General features: G+C 34.3%; 1 protein-coding gene and 1 long non-coding RNA gene across 4 annotated transcripts in view; one reads left to right on the top strand and one right to left on the bottom strand.

Annotated features, from left to right (window-relative positions):
* The window catches only part of CSMD3 (CUB and Sushi multiple domains 3), a 568,112-nt gene that overhangs the window by 106,343 nt on the left and 445,530 nt on the right, over window positions 1-16,239 (top strand). The gene's annotated exons all lie outside the window — the stretch shown is intronic.
* The window catches only part of LOC306800288, a 448,386-nt gene continuing 444,990 nt past the window's right edge, over window positions 12,844-16,239 (bottom strand). Inside the window, exon 2 of the long non-coding RNA XR_013773798.1 lies at window positions 12,844-12,933. This is a non-coding gene — a long non-coding RNA (uncharacterized lncRNA). The remainder of the gene's footprint in view (window positions 12,934-16,239) is intronic.

The raw sequence follows: 16,239 nt of genomic DNA, 5'->3' as shown, positions 1-16,239 counted from the left end.
GAATGACCCCCTGTGTCTGTCAGACAAAGACAGGGTTTGGCCGCTGGTGCTCCTGTTCAGGGAGTGCTGACACAGCAGTGTCCTGCCTGTGGCAGTCTGCAGCCCATCCTGTCAGTGTCTTGTGTGTGTTGGTGTGTTTCTCTTGGACACTTGCCCAGCTGAGAAACTGGTAAAATCTACAAAGCAGCAAGGAAATCCATTGGCTTGAGTCACACCCCAGGTCCTGTGGCCAGGCAAGGAAGTGTCCAGGTTTCAGAGCCGCTGGAAACAGTGGCCAGTTGCTGCTGAGAGCAGTGGCCATGTATTATGTCCCTTCAGATGCTTAAATGTCATTTGGGTTCACCAAGCATAGTTTGCCCTTGGTAAGTCCTTGCTAACTACTCCCAATTAGTGTCATCCTTCAGGGGATGGAAAATAGATTACAAAAATGTGCTCTTTAGGCTACTTCCAGGAATTGAGGGAAGGAGTATTAGTTTATAGTGCCTGTAGTGATCCCTCTTGCTTTCATTAGGAGAAGTGTATCACTAATCTGTCTAATATAAAGGACTATGGCTGATTGCTATAATTTTCCATGGATTATGCACAGTAGCTTTTCAGTCAGGGTGGGGCAGCTCTTCTGGTACCCTTGGGTGAATCTGTGAATTGAATATATCCAACTTTTTTATGTAAATCTAGAACCAATTACCTCTCTCCTTCCCAGCTGGACTGATACATGAACAAGTTACTCCTTATGAAAAATGATGCACACAAGACATGGAGTTCTTTGGTCTTTCCATTTTGAATATTATTGTCTTTGTCACCTGGTGAATCTGCAATCTTCCATATCCTTTTTTTTGCCACTAGCATATTTTTAGAATCCCTTTGTATAATCCATGAAACACTTCCTTGGCCTTTGACCTTCTTGATTTTTGTTCCTAAGCACCATTCTGTACACCTTTCTTGCTGTCCATCCTTGCCCCCTTTTTTTTTTGTCTGTAGTTCTTTGCATTTTAGTTCATTAAGAAGCTCCCTTGTTAGCCTCATGAGTCATTTGCCAAAGTTCACTTCCCCTTAAAATAGTTGGGATGTCATTTAAAACAATCAGCCTTCTCTCTGACTGTATTTCCTCCCCATAATTGCTTCCCAGGAGATTCTGCCTAACAATTCCCCAAATAAATCCAAATATGATGTCTTAAAGTCTAGTGTCCCAATTTTAGTACTTACTTCTCGTCCTTCTTTCTAAATCTGGGCTCAGTTTTCTTGTACTCTGAAGTTAGGTTCCTGTCCCCTGAAAAGAGTCTTTTTAAAGGCCCTCCTTCTGAGTTTAAATGTCTACATGCAATTATATTCTTGTTTGTGTTGATCAGGTAGTTTCATTTCTTCCCAACAGTCCTATGTGTCTTCTGATGAAGTACTGTGATTATGAAGCCCAAACCCTTGGAGACAGCTGTGTAACTAAGCATTGGTCTGCTGGATGCACTTGCAGCCAGAGCTTTTCTCCTAGTCAGAAGGATTGAAAGGGATGCCAGCACCTCAAGGAATCACATGCTCCTCATTCTTCCTCTCAGAATACCATATCAGCTTAGATCAGCTTAAGATTTCCCTTGGCCATTTTATTACCACTCAGATGAGTGAATAGCCTAAAGTAGCAGTTGTGAGGCTGAAAAAAGAGCAATTGCTATGTAAAATTATGTGCCTGAGCTCCAGGCAAGAAGTGCACAGTCCAAGATTAGAGGTCTGTCATACAGGCAGGGAACTGTGCCATGCAGGAGGAAATATCTGAACACTGGAACATCTTAAAAGCTCATTATGGATGGCTGTGTCACTTTAACTGTACTTTCACATATTGATAATAAAGATTGTTTCTGCTGCCAAATATTTGTCATCCTATTTTTAGGAGAATATGTGATAAATTCATCTAAATAGACTTGTCATTCTCTTCCCTGTTTTTTCATTTGAAAAATAACATGTAATTTTTAGGAAAAAAGCTCATGCACATGTGCTTGATTATAGTTCTAGTGTTTTATTCTACCATAATTAGCAGTTAGACTTTAGTGGTTGTTAAGTGCTAAATTTTCTTTGATAAATCTTTTTAAAGAGAAATTATTTGATTGATTAGAGAGCCACAGAACATGCATAATTTTGTTCCAGACAAAATGAATGGAAATATATTTATTTGCTTTAACATTTGCAAAAAAAGTCATTCTTTGAAAGTTAAAAACCAATGAATAGCTTATAATTTCTTCTGCTTTGAGAAAAACTTAATAATTGGGGAAAAAAAGATATCTCTCCTTTAGTTTGGTAAAAATCCACTTACTATCTCAATGTTCTGTTTAATTTATTTCTTTCAGAATAATGTTGTTAAATAAGCCATATTTGTCAACTTGTGGTACTGCAATTTATCATTTTGATACATGCCTCATATTGAAACTTAACTAAGACAGTGATTAATTTGAAATCTTAATTATATGTCAGCCTTTAGATTTTTTTTCCTTATATTTTCAATGTCATTTTTCATTTAAAGAATAATTGAATATACACTGCAAGTCTTGAAAGAAATTTCCCAAGAGATTCTAAGGTTTTCTTGGTGAACTTACATTCTTCAGCTACTGGACTGTCATATTGTTAAGTACAGTACCCTGACCAAAAAAAAAAAGATTCTTAAGGCAATCTAGTTTAAGATTCACATTTTGATCCCATGTCTATCACAAGAAGTGATAACTGAAATCCAATATAGCTGAAACAGTATTCTGCAGGAACCAGTATATACTGCTCATTAAAATACCTAAATAAATGCAGCTCCATGTTTATAAGCAGGTGCTTTCTTCCAGCTTTAAGTTACAGCTCAATGAAATTTTGAAATAGTAGTTCACAATAGCAGACTTTGAAATATCCATATGATTCATAAAAATGAAACTGCTGATAAGTACCACTTACACATCTAGAACTGCATGGCTTAATCCTTCATTCTGCATTTGGGTCTTTGATAGCATTTTGGCTTTGATTTGTGATAGCTTTGACAGAACTTCTGTAGCAACAATATCAAAATACAGAGATCTGCAAGAACAGGATCAGTATGGCAGCATGTCATCTTAAAAACCCCTCAAAGACAGGAACTCTGCAGATGGAGAAATTTATTTATGAAGAGAACATAATACAGAATAATATAGAACTGTAACCTAAAAGACTCATTTATCATCTTAACAGATTTTCAAAATTTGCAAGTTTTTCACATTAGTTAAATTTATAGTTTGTATTTGAACACTTAGATCTATAAAAGGTAGTCCTACTGTTGAACACAAATTATGTGACATGTAAAATACTTGGAAATAGGGGAACTTTAAACATCCAGTTATGTCAGTCACTAACATTATCCTGAACAGTACCAGTATAATTATTTAGTGGTGATTATGACAACAGTTTTATTAAAAGAGAAAATCAATTACTTGCTCTGGACTGGAATTCTCAGCCTATTAAAATAAAATGAAATTTGTCAGAAGTGTATTTTGAAATACATTTACTTTTTTGAACAGCTCTTAGCAGAGAATTTCTCAGTAGACTATGAGGCCATACAAGCAAAACTCAGTGCAAATGTAGAGAGCTTTAAGAAGGATGGATAATAATATTGTGGAACTAGATGGTCAGTCAAATGCCATACAATTTGAAAAAAAATAGTTTAAACAATTGAAAGTAATTTATAATTAAATTATATTTATATATATATGAAATAAATAAATAAAAGTCAATATTAATCTTCTCTCTGGAAGAGCCATTCTCCTTTGAATACCTGAACATCATAAAGAAAAATTAATTCCCTTGCCAGGTGACAATAGGCCAGTAACATTTCATGGACACCAGTGGCATGTTATAGCTAAAAATTATTTAGTTAAGCTGCTTGTCTAAGATTAACACTATAGATGTATTTGGAAAAATCATGAGACATTGACAACATTTTAAAACTTAATTTTAAAATTCCAAAGCTAAACTATTATTTTAAGAGGTATTTATTCGAAGAAAAGTCATAATGAATTTTTGATTTTAGATAAATTGATTAATTCATTATTAATTGTTGATGGATTTTTTATTTCAGATCCTATAATATTACATACTAAAAACTATCAGTTCCATCACCTGTAGAATGTAACATTTAAAAAGATTTTTCTGAAAATAATACCATTGGAATAATTAAAAGAAAACCCATTAAAATATCAGCTAAAGTTTTTGTACAGACTTCTTATATCTTCTTTTCTTCCATTTTTAATTTTTGCATTCTGAAGTTTCCCTGGTATAAAATACCATCTGAAGTGTGTGTTGAGTAAATGAAGAAACCTGATATCAGAAAACAATCCTACTGCTTTCATATTAAAAAAAACCAAAACAAAACAAAAAAATAGAAGACTAGGAGACATCTTTATATATTTATTGCATGATTGAAGAAGAAATAAAATAACTAGGATTACAAATTATTTATTTTTTAATTGAATATAGAATAATGTTGTTTTACCCTTATTCTTTTGTCAGTGTGCTTCTAAGCCGTGTGTTCTTAGCTCTTTTAGGACCAGATACTGTTGCCACTTGCAGCATTCGATTCCCAGTCTCTCTAAAGATACAATCAACACTGATGCACTTGGTGCCAGTTTTGCTGATTTTGTGATGAAATATGCATCCTATGGGAAATGATTTGAAATCACAGGGTAAGAAAATGCTCCTAAATGATGGCTTCTCTATGACTTCTCTACATGAAGTCCAGGTCTGAACTGATGATGTAGATATAAAAGTCTGTGCTAAATGCTTATTCTTCTCAGCACCCTGTCACTCCAGATTACTAGTTAATAGTAAGCAGACAGATGACAAGAATAAGATGTTTATAGGCAAATATTATTGTTAAATAACAATGTGCTGTGTCATCTTTAATTACAGCATAGCATTGCTCAGTTCTGTACTTGTCACAAGAGCTCATACTGCAAGCAATAAGAATGTGTTATTCTAGGCATGAAGCATCTTCTTTTGGAAAAACTTTCTTCTTCCACCCACAATTCTGCTACTGTCACAGCTAAAATATATCACAGCTTAACATACTGTAGAGATGCAATGAAATACAGATTCCTCATCTGGTTCCAATCCCCAGCCATGGGCAAGGGCACCTTCTGCTAGACTAGGCTTGTCAGAGCTCCATCCAGCCTTACTAGACTAGGCCTGTCAGAGCTCCATTCAACCTGAACTTGAACACTTCCAGGGATGTGTGGTATTCACTTCTCTGGTCAGCCTGTTCCAGTGCCTCACCACCCTCACAGCAAAGAATTTTTCGCAGAATCACAGACTACTCTTGGTCCTACTGTTAAGTGAATGGCTCAAGATCAGTCCTTATTAGGCATTATTAGGCAATTATTAGGCATTATTAGCATCATGCTCTTTTTCATAAAATCTAATCTAAACCCTCCATTTATGTCAGTTATTCTTTATCATTTAAATACATTTTATTTATTTACTATTCATAGGATACCTCGTAAGTGCAGCATAAAATAACATTTAATAAAATCAGGAAAAAATTCTCAAAATCAAGGAAAAAAAAAATCAAGAATAACTTCTTGAAAGATTAAAATGCAAAAGGAGACAAAACCCAAGCGTTGATGAAACATATTTAGTTTTAAGTGCAAAGTGATAGGAAGACTCTTATAACATGATTTCCTCACATTAGTGTTGGTGGGCAACACATTTCAATTTTGACCCATGGACCAAGACAAATAAATACAGTACTAGAGAAGTTTTCAGGGGGTTGCCTAAAAACTTGGTGTGATTAAGTCAGAAAGAGAGCAGGAAATGAAATTGAAAAAGCAGTGAAGATGAAATTATTTTAATTTGATTATTTAATATCACTTTTTCTTTTAGGGTCTTACAGACTTAATCTGATTCCTATTGTCATGTTCCTTTCTTCCTCTCTGCTCAGTACTCACCTGGCTATGTAGGGAGCAAAATCATGGAAATAATACAGATGAAAACAAATTGGTTTGCATCTGTGTTATTCCCTCATCCTTTTCTCTGATCCAGCCTGCTGTATAGCTCAAAAACACCAACAGGAACACAAGCGACCAAAGTCATAAATGAGATACACACAAATGATAGTGTGAGAAAATATATCTCCATTGACAACAGCACATTTATTTTAATTTAAAACGTTTATTAAACTACATCTTGATGCACCACATTTAATGCAGAGTGACAATAGGAGGTTATAGCAGTCTTAGAGTTGTAAATGACTCACTAATTACCTGCATTTCAATGCTTAAAACCTGCTGACAGATTTACTCACACAAAACTGATGCTTGGTGCTTGGAAGCAAATGGAATGTATTTTGGATTCCCAAGATAGTTTTGAGTTGCAAAGGCTCCAAGAAGCAAGTTTGTCATGTTTGGTTTTGGGTCTTTTGTGACAGGATTACACAGCGTGTCTGTCATATTCACTTGAATCCAGTTTAATCACTATACAGACTTGAAATGATAGATTAAAAATGAAAAAAATAAAGTCCCAAAGATGAAATTTGTATTATAGATTGAAAATAGTTACAAAAGAGAAACTTAAGAATTTGAAATCTTAAAACTGATTTTTCTTTGAATTCTTTCAATTTCCCTTGAGATGGAGATCTCTTTTTTCCATCTTCTCATCTTTGGTTTTAAGTTTGGCCTTTCTGTGTGACATATTTCAGAGTATACTTTCACTGCTCACTTCTGAGAGATGGAGTTCTTTTCTCTTCTTCTGTCTCTATATTTGAAAACTTAAATCAAGTTTATTTATTTGATAGACAGAATGTTCTGAATTGTCCATGAAAATCATGATATGCATCAGTCTTCACTGCCAGTACTACCTATGGAAAAAATGCAAAAGGAGAAAAAGGAACTTTTCCTTCCTGGTTTTCTGGGATTGATTTCCTTTCTTAAGATTTTTTTTTTTTTAAACTTTCATTTTAATGACATTGTTTCTATAACTTTCTTCTTTAATCCCAGTATATTATCTTGTAAGTGGCATTTTTGGACTCCTACATCTCTTTATAACTCCTATCACCTGTGAGGGATTAGGTGGTCGGTCAGGATTCACTACACAAGTCTTCCAATACACAATACAGTGCTGATGTCAATATTCTGTATTGTCATTGCAGACATCCTATACAGCAGAGGGTAGAGGCAAACAATTCCAGAGTACTACAATATTTTTTGTCCTTACTACTGGCTATAAAATAAGCATAAATAACTAGGACTTGTAGGTGTATAGGTAAGTCATACTTGGCCACACTGCCACACAGTCTTTTATCTTCATTGCCATGATTGTACATATTTGAGTATTAATGTTTTTCACCCATTCCTCAGAAATCGTAATCAGGTTTACACAATCCTTGCATAAGCACATGTGATATGGTGAAAAACATAAGAAGAACTTGTGGCATTAGTGCTGTTCCTGCCTTTTGGGGCACAGATGAGCATTGCATTGACTCCTGGGGCAGTTGGGACTTTCAACTCATGGGAATGCTGAGAGGCCACAGCAGTATTTCCATTAAACTCATCCTCTCCTCATCAGAGCACTAACAAGTCAAAAACTCTTCCATAGTGCTACCCTTGACCAACTTGTCTGAGCATTTCACCTATTATTTGCTGGTAGATTATTTTATGATTTTTGCCTGTATGCAACAAAGGCAAGAATAGCTTTCACTCTCTTTTCTGAATTTGTCCATTTCTTTTATAGTCTGAAGCTAGGAAACATACAGAATTTACTTAGATTAGTTCTATATTTAATTAGATCTGGCCTACATATGTGTTTCCATTCCTGACCATTCATTTCCATTCATTACAGTTCATCTGATCTGTTGACTTTTTTGTCTTTGAACTATCTAAGTTAATTAATAGTTATATAAATTAATTTTGTTCATAGATCTTGTATGAGCAGGAAGAATTGAAAAATTCAATACATTGGTGCAAAGCTAAATTGAATTTCCGGTTTACCTTTCTTTTTTGGTAATGAGTATTGCTATCTGTGCTTATACCATTTGAAGAATAAAAATTTAAGATTTACGTGTACATCATCTTCTAGTTTTAATTTATGTAAGTTTAGCATAAGAAAACATAAACATTTCATTTACCACAGAAGCTGCACAGAATTCTTAGGATGGTTATCAACTGATTTTACTTTAGGAACAAAATGTATTAACTAATTAGTTGTAACAGGGCATCAATTGAAAGTCACCTGTCTCTTATTCTGTGGCAACAATTCAGTCTGTTTGTTTGGTATACAAAACAAACTTAAATATCCTTACATAGCCACATGCTAAAGCAGTAGATTTCTTAAAGGGCAATACCATTCTGGTTTTGAAACAAATGGAAAGCTTTATTTCAAGGCTTGAACTACAGACCTTTGTCTTTCCAGTAAATATTGTAAGATACATCTAGTGTTGATTTTCACATTACAGAGAAGGTCACATTCAGGGAAAAAATAAACCAATAGCCTTTCTGTGATTCCAGTCAGACTCCTTTGAATATTTTTCCTTTCTTTAGACACTCATAGATATGCTATACTCTTTTTAAAAAGAAAATTAATGTATCAGGAACTCCTGCTCATGTCCTTCATTTGGGCCTAAAATCATCTTGTCTTTACTGTGTTGTTTTGGGAAAGCATAGAATGTAATAGAATATTCTTTTATTAAGAATAGAATATTCTTTTCTTGTAACAGGATAAACATAAGCTTCAACTACTTGTTCATTATTCATTATTCAACAGTATATCCAGGAAGCAATGGAAGCTAACAGCATGCTGTGCTGTATCAATGCAAGTGTAGTCAGTAAACCAGGGAAAGCAAATTTTTCCACAGCTTTTAAATCTGGAATATGACATTCATTGTTGGATCCTCAATGCAAGAAAGATGCAGCAAGTTCAGGGAAGGGTCACCCTGGGGCACTCACCCTCCAAAGAGAGGTGAAGGGAGATGTGCTTCTTCAGCCTGGAGAAGAGCTTCTGGGGACAGGGAGCATCCTTCAAATACTTGTGTGGAGCTTAGAGAGAGGGGTCTTCATTGACGTGAATGGAAAGAGAGACATACTTACCAAAATGATCTAGAGTGATTGTGGAATCTCCCTTTGAGATCTGTTCTTCCAGTTGACCCTGCTTTGAGCAGCAGTTTGGACTAGAGCTCTCCTGAAATTTCTCCAACCTGAATTATTTTATGACTCTACAATAAGTAACCCATAGAAAGCAACCGAGATCAATAATTTTAACTACCTGGTTTAATATGAATGTTGAATGTGCGTTCCTGACGGGATTATTTCCCCTCAAATACTGACAGATTTTGAAGTTGGCTCGCCGTAGATACAATTAAATGTAATTTTATTGTCAGAGAAAAGCAAAGGCTGGACAAAGAACCTGAAAGTGAGACTCACTGGGTCAGTTTCACACAGGCTGTGCTCTCTTCAGTGGGACACAGTCACACAGGAGCTCAACATGGGTAGCAGAGTCAGTGATTGGATTGGTGACAGGATGAGGGCCAGGGTGGAGATAAAGTACCAACATAGTGCTGAAAGTCCTTACAGACCTACCAGTACATCACAGGGCCAAAGCATCTGTGCTGCAGTATCTGAAGACTGGCTGAAGGGAACAGATGGATCCAGACTGCCAGATGGGCACTGATGGATCCAGACTGGGACGAAGTGGGACTCCTGCGTCCATGGTAGAAATGCATATCCCAGTTGATGTTGATCAAGTTCTATGGCTACCTTCAGTGTCTTGGCATTTAATCTGTCTCAGGTTATTGAAGATATTTTTACTTTAGATCTATAAATTGTGCTTCTTTTTTTCTGAACTTTGATAGCTGCAAGTGTGCACATTCTGCAATTTTACTACATATCTTGAAATCTGTAAATAAGCAGACATGCTCTGTTAATCTTTATTACATTATTAATTCTTTATATTTCTGAATTAAGAAGTCAGAAATACCATCAAGTCAAGCTCCACGAGACAATCATTTTAACATTTGAAACTAGGTGACTTCTACCTTCAAAATAGCTCATAAGGCGTGATGGAAGTGTCTACAATGCTAAATTTAATTTATCACAGAGATTTTTTTTTGGACTTTAAAATCATCCTCTGAAAAGGAGTTTTTTTTTTCCCATTGATTTTATGGAAAGCATTGTCTTTTATTTTTGAGAACCAAAATAGGAACCTGACACCATGAAGATCTTGATAGTAAGAAGGCTCCACAGAGGGATTTGGGCAGGCTGGATTCATGGTCTGACACCAGTTATTTGAGGCTCCACACTGGGGTCCTGCCTTTGGCTCACAACAACCCCCTGCACCACCACTGGTTTGGGGCAAAATGCCCAGAAAGCTACTGGGTGGAAAAGCACTTGGAAGTGCTGGTCAACAGCCAGCTCAACATGAGCCAGCACGTGCCCAGGTGGCCCACGAGTCCAGTGACATCCTGGCTTGTGTCATCCTGGAGTAGCATGGCCAGCAGGACAGGGCAGTGAATGTCTGATACTGAGCACAAGCAAAACTAATCATTGAAATTGATAGCAACTTTCCTTAGTTTTCAAAATGTACCACTTTGTTATCTGGTGAAATGAACTTAAGTGAATTATATTTTAGATAGTTTTAAAGTGTCATAATTTTTATGTTATATTTGAAAGCTGTGTAAAAGACATTTCCTACCCCTGAAAGGTTTGCAAGTTGAGTGTTACAGATCATGCAATACAATACACAAGACAAAGGGCTGAGAGAGTATAGTTCTACTATAAGTTTATAAACTTAGATTGAAAATCTAAATTACATTGCCAATACAGAATATGTTTGAATGTTCATTCCTCCTGGACCATCATTAGAAAGTAAATTAATTAAATTCCATTAATTGAAGGAGCATAAACTCAATGCAGCAAATTAGTTTCATACATTTTGGCTAATTTTTCTGGCCAACTACCAGCACTGAAAAAAATTAGATGTGGTTAAGTGGTTATCACTATCAATAAGGACTTGTGCCTTTTTTCTATTTAAGCACTATTATCTCTACCTTGTGGCACATTAGCTCTTTAAATAGACAGCTCATTCTTTTAACTTTTCTAGAAGCATTCATCTACTTCAACAAACCATTCAGAGCTTATTAGCAGAACTTATTTGTCTGTGACTTGTTTTGTAAACTGAAGTGATTAAAAAAGTAAAAGGAAAAAAACAAAGCAATAGTAGTATATATTATTAAGTAGTCCTAAAATTAAGAATTTTTTATATTAACTTTTTTTTTTCTCTTCTTTCTTGTTTGTTTTTCTTTAGTAATGTTCAAGCATTCTGTCATTTACTAGGAGTTATGTGTCATTGACTTTTTTCAAGTGAAAAAATCTCTATAACTCATAGTGCTATCATTAGAAATTCCACTGTAGTATTAGACAGACTTAATTTACAAGAGCATGGCTTCACAGCCTGAAACAGAAAAGTAAAGAGGTTGACAAAAAAACTGAAATATGACAAAAGGAAACAATCAATATCTGGTCTTATCAAAGAGCCTCAGCTAGGGACACAATGGATTGTCATTGAACCGAGACTTCATGGAAAAACTGAGCAGTTTAAGAAAGATAATTGGATTATCATGAACCTGAAAGTGTGTTGAAAAGATAATAGGAATGGAAGTAGTCTACAGATTGTAGGAAAAAAAAATATCTTCAGTTGACTTGTTGAAATTTTAAAACAGAAAAAAGGAATTTAAATCTTAAATGAGTAACTCATCTTCCTTATAAGGCTCAATCTTACAGTTAACATATGTAAAATTCAAAATAATTTCTCATATAGAAGAACAGATGCAGTAGATAAATAGATATGCAATATGAAAAAGATTCATGTCAGCAGGTTGGGAATTCCTTGTATGATTAGAAAACCTCTTCTTAAAGAAAAGATCTAAATTTTAATTGCCACTCAGTTTGCAAATTTAGCTAAATTTGAAACAGGCACTTATTCAAGGCCTAGACTCTGTGAACCTGTTAATTAACAGATAATCTGTAGTGGTTGTCTCTCAGTCTAGATGGTTGCAGCTGTTCCACTACTATGGACAATTAGGTATTTTATTTCATCAGGGAATTAGATCTCTTTTATTCCAGGTGATTATTCAAAGAAGCTGACTTTTTTTCTCAGCAAACTTGCATAACCTAGTTAAGATACTACTTTTCATATCTTATTTTTCAGCTTTATTTAAAATGAGGAAAGTTTTTTCTCATTCAAAAATTTAGTATTAATAATATTATTTTTTGCACTTTTTTTTTTGAGTCTGTACTTTTGGCTTTGTCGTGAAGAGCTTTAATAATTTAAAAAATATGAAGACAGAAGAGCATTAATTCATATCATCGGAATAGTATTAAAACAGAAGAATTAAATACCTGATATATTTCAAACATTTAGGTAATCATAGTAATAAAATACTCTTTGCTACATGAAAACTTTTTATGTAGTGCAGTGAAAAAACACAATTACATTGTAAAAAAAGGTACTTGCCCAACTTAAATGTAATTCCTAAATACAGAAACATTTAAAACTGTGGTCCTACTGGAGATTATATTAACAAAGGAAAATAAGATATTATGTACACTATGATAAATCATAGTAAGAGAGATAGGAAAATAAAGTAATAAAATTAAATATTTGCGTTTATAATTTAATTCTGTTGCATTATTATCTATTGATTATGGTTTTTTCCCTGTATGGTTCACATTACTGAAATACAAGTTTTATACTGTTATATATTTATATTAATGCATTTTTCCTTCATTCGATTCCATTTTAAATACCCTGGTTTCTCATAGCAAAGGCAAGGCAAGATTCAATTCGTGTGGAGTCCCAGGCCTTCTAATTAAAAAAAAAAAAAAAAAAAAAAAAAAAAAAAAAAAAAAAAAAAAAAAAAAAAAAAAAAAAAAAAAAAAAAAAAAAATCTGGGCTAGTAGACTTGTTCTCATTTCCCAAACAGCCATACTGGTATGACTTTTGAGTAGGGGGAGTCCTGGTGGTGGTTTCCAGAAAAGTTACTGGTCTATTAAGGAGCAGGAAAACAGTGATGGACTTGAAGGTTTTCTCATTCCCAGAACTCTACCAGCACCTTGCTGAAGAACACTTCATCAGTACAAATGGCTCCTGATGGTTTTTTTTGGTTTTTTTTTAATTTTTCCATAAAGGAGCTCTATATAATTTTATTGAAAAGTAAAAGAAAAAAAAAAAAAAAAAAAGCACAGTTTAATTAGCCATCATATGATATTATTTGCAATTTGGAAGTAACATTAAACTAAACCAACCTCAATGTCTGACCAGTCCAGGGGCTCAGAAGAGAATGTTAGTGGAGACCATGGTTCAACAGCAAAGTGAAGTGGATTGGATCAGTTTTCACCACTGTTCAGAATTTAACTTTACACTAAGTTCAAACTACTTCAGGCAAAGAAACAACTGCCAGAACTTCTACTCAGTGCACTGCAACTTTGTCCCCTACTTTTGTTATGAACATAACATTGTTGTGATGTCTTTCGTTAGCAAACTGGGGAAAAACTCCTAAATGATACTATATCAAGTTATTTCAAGAACATAAGCAATATTACATTTTAATTCCGCTATAAACAGTATTTAAATATTTGTAATAAAGAGGGTAGTATTCTATACAAGTAATTAATAGACCCATATTTGTATATGTCTTATTTTAAATAAAATAAGAGTTTTTTTCAGAGAATTTCACCGTGGTGATAGAAATTGCTCTTTCATTGTCTTTGTAGGCATTCAGTCACTCTTTCAATGTTGAAGCAGTTTTTTATCAGCTAATGAAAGTAAACTTTATTAAAGCACCTTTTTTAAAATGAAATGCTTAATGCATTCTGTGTTTACCATATTCAATTATTGCAAAATTCAATTAACTCTTTGTATGTTCTCTTAAATGCATTTATCTGTTTTAATTTAATTTTCCACTCCTGGAATTTAGCAAATAAATAGGAAAAGCAAAACTGAACAAACAGCATTTAGCTGTATTGGCAAATGAAATGTTAAAAATGAGAAAATTAAATAATCACTAAAGCCTGTGGGATATTGAGGCTAAAAAATTGGTATGATTAGGAAAGGAAAAGGACTCAATATCATACAGTCACCCTCACCCCATCCCAAGTCTATAAAAGATCAAGAGAGATCCAGAACACCATAGGATTTCATTTTAGAAACAATTATATTTAAAAAATAATCTCTACAGGGTCCATAACTGCAGCATGTCTGTCATAAAAAATCTAGAGGATTCTAGGTCACTTTTCTGTTGTGAACTGTTGAACAAAAACTTTGAATTAAAAGTGCTTTTCATCAGCATTTCTACTGCCTACAATGTAATAAGAACAGCAAAATTTATAAAATACTTTCTAAATTGTGAAGGATAACCATTCAGACCCTTTCAAGTGCCAAGAGTCCCAGGCCTTCATCTCCAGGACAGAATGTTGTATTTTTAATTCTATAATCTACTTGTGTGTACTGTGATATCTGGAAGCATTTGTTCAAGATTACAAACACCAAAATAAATGGTCTTGTAAAAGAGACAGGAGAGTGAGCTAGGAGTAGTTTTTAAAAACCTAATTTTATCAGCTTCTTTTTTTAATTGCCATTTTCTCTCCAGCTTGTATTTGACACATGCACAAAAAGGAAAAAGCAAATACTAACATGTAAAGTTAATGACAGCACTCACACCTCTTACCAGTTTGTTCTTGCCCAACTTATATTTCTGTGAAAAGCAGGCTTTGAGCTGTGTCTGCCCTTCCTATCATTAACACTGGCAGAGTCTGCTTTATATCACATGAAGGACTTGAAGTAGTAAATGAGATGCATCAATTAAAGCTTTCTAATACTGTAGCAAGGTAGAAATGTAAATATAGTCTGTGTACAAAGCAAACTTCCAGATAAGTGGTTTATTTTGGATATGTGTAGCTGGGATAGGCTCTTTTTGAAGAGATGAGGAAGGAATTCTGCTTATAATAGTCAGTGACAAAGATGGACACTTTGATAAGGCAGTATTAGTACAGTGCACCTTAGACAAAATTAGAAAGTCATATTTGATATTTCAGTAGAAAAATATGTCAGATAAAGCTGAAACAAAAGTAGACAAAATGAAGAGTAAATAAACTGAGATGCTGCTTTTTATTCTGCTTGCCCTGCTTCTGGATTTCAGGATATTTTTGTTGTGTCTGGGCACAATTAAAATTTGGGCTGTGGGTTCCAACATAGTTTCCCACAGTCTACCTGAAGGCAAAGATAAAATCTGGCATTTAATTTGGAATAAATTACTGCAAGTTGAAATTACCAAATTATGCTCCTTTTTTGGACAGAAAATTATGTCAGAATATTCAGCACTCAGTATCATTTGCTTCTATGATTCAAAATTTTAGTGCTTTCACAGAATACCACAAGCAAGAAAATATCCCCTAATAAAAGCATGCAGTTTCACAGTGCTCTAAAGGGCCACAGGACTTCTTGCCCTTGGTTTATTTGTACAGCTCCCTAGTACATTAATGTGAATTGTATGGGTGAATTAAAGGCATAGTTATAACCTAATTATCCTGACATTTACACTTTGTATGACTTGTGCTACGCAGAAACCACACCAATAGAGTCAGTTAAATGTGTGTTAAAAATAATAAATGCATACATAAAGTAGAAAGAGGTATTTTGCATTCAATTCAGCTCTTAAAGGAAAAGGGGATGAAAAAAAAGCTAGATCACATTTCTTGTTTATTCCTGAATTAAGCTTCAATGATTTGTTCTTGAAATATAACAGAAATGAAGAATACTGCAAGGCAAATATTGCATTTTTTGTGTGTTGCCACAGAAATTTTCGTTATTAGGATTTTTTGTTTGGTTTTTTTTTGTTGTTTTGTTTTTCTCATAGTGAAGAGATAATTTCTTATTTTTGTATATGTTAAAAATCCATTGCTTGTACTGAAACCAAAAGATTTTTTCCAGTTTCATTAAGAAGTTATGTAAAAGACCTGTTGTCCTGGTTTGAAAGGACAGGTGTCTGCCAGTAAGGGCAGAAGTTTCCCTTTGGAATAGAGACTTTGGTTCCACTCCCCTCCCCCAAGTATTATGATTGTTTGAATCAAGGACTCTGAGGCAGAGATAAGGGGGTTGGGAATAACAGCTCTTTTACTAATATATCTAACTATACAAACAGAAAACAATAACAGTTAAAATTGCTAACAGAATGAAATAGGTAACTCGGTGTCAATCCCTTTAGATGCA

This window comes from Erithacus rubecula (genome assembly GCF_903797595.1).
Source record: "Erithacus rubecula genome assembly, chromosome: 3".
In the NCBI taxonomy this organism is placed as follows: domain Eukaryota; kingdom Metazoa; phylum Chordata; class Aves; order Passeriformes; family Muscicapidae; genus Erithacus; species Erithacus rubecula.
Note: the sequence above shows the minus strand (reverse complement) of the source record. Positions and strands in the feature narration are given on the sequence as shown.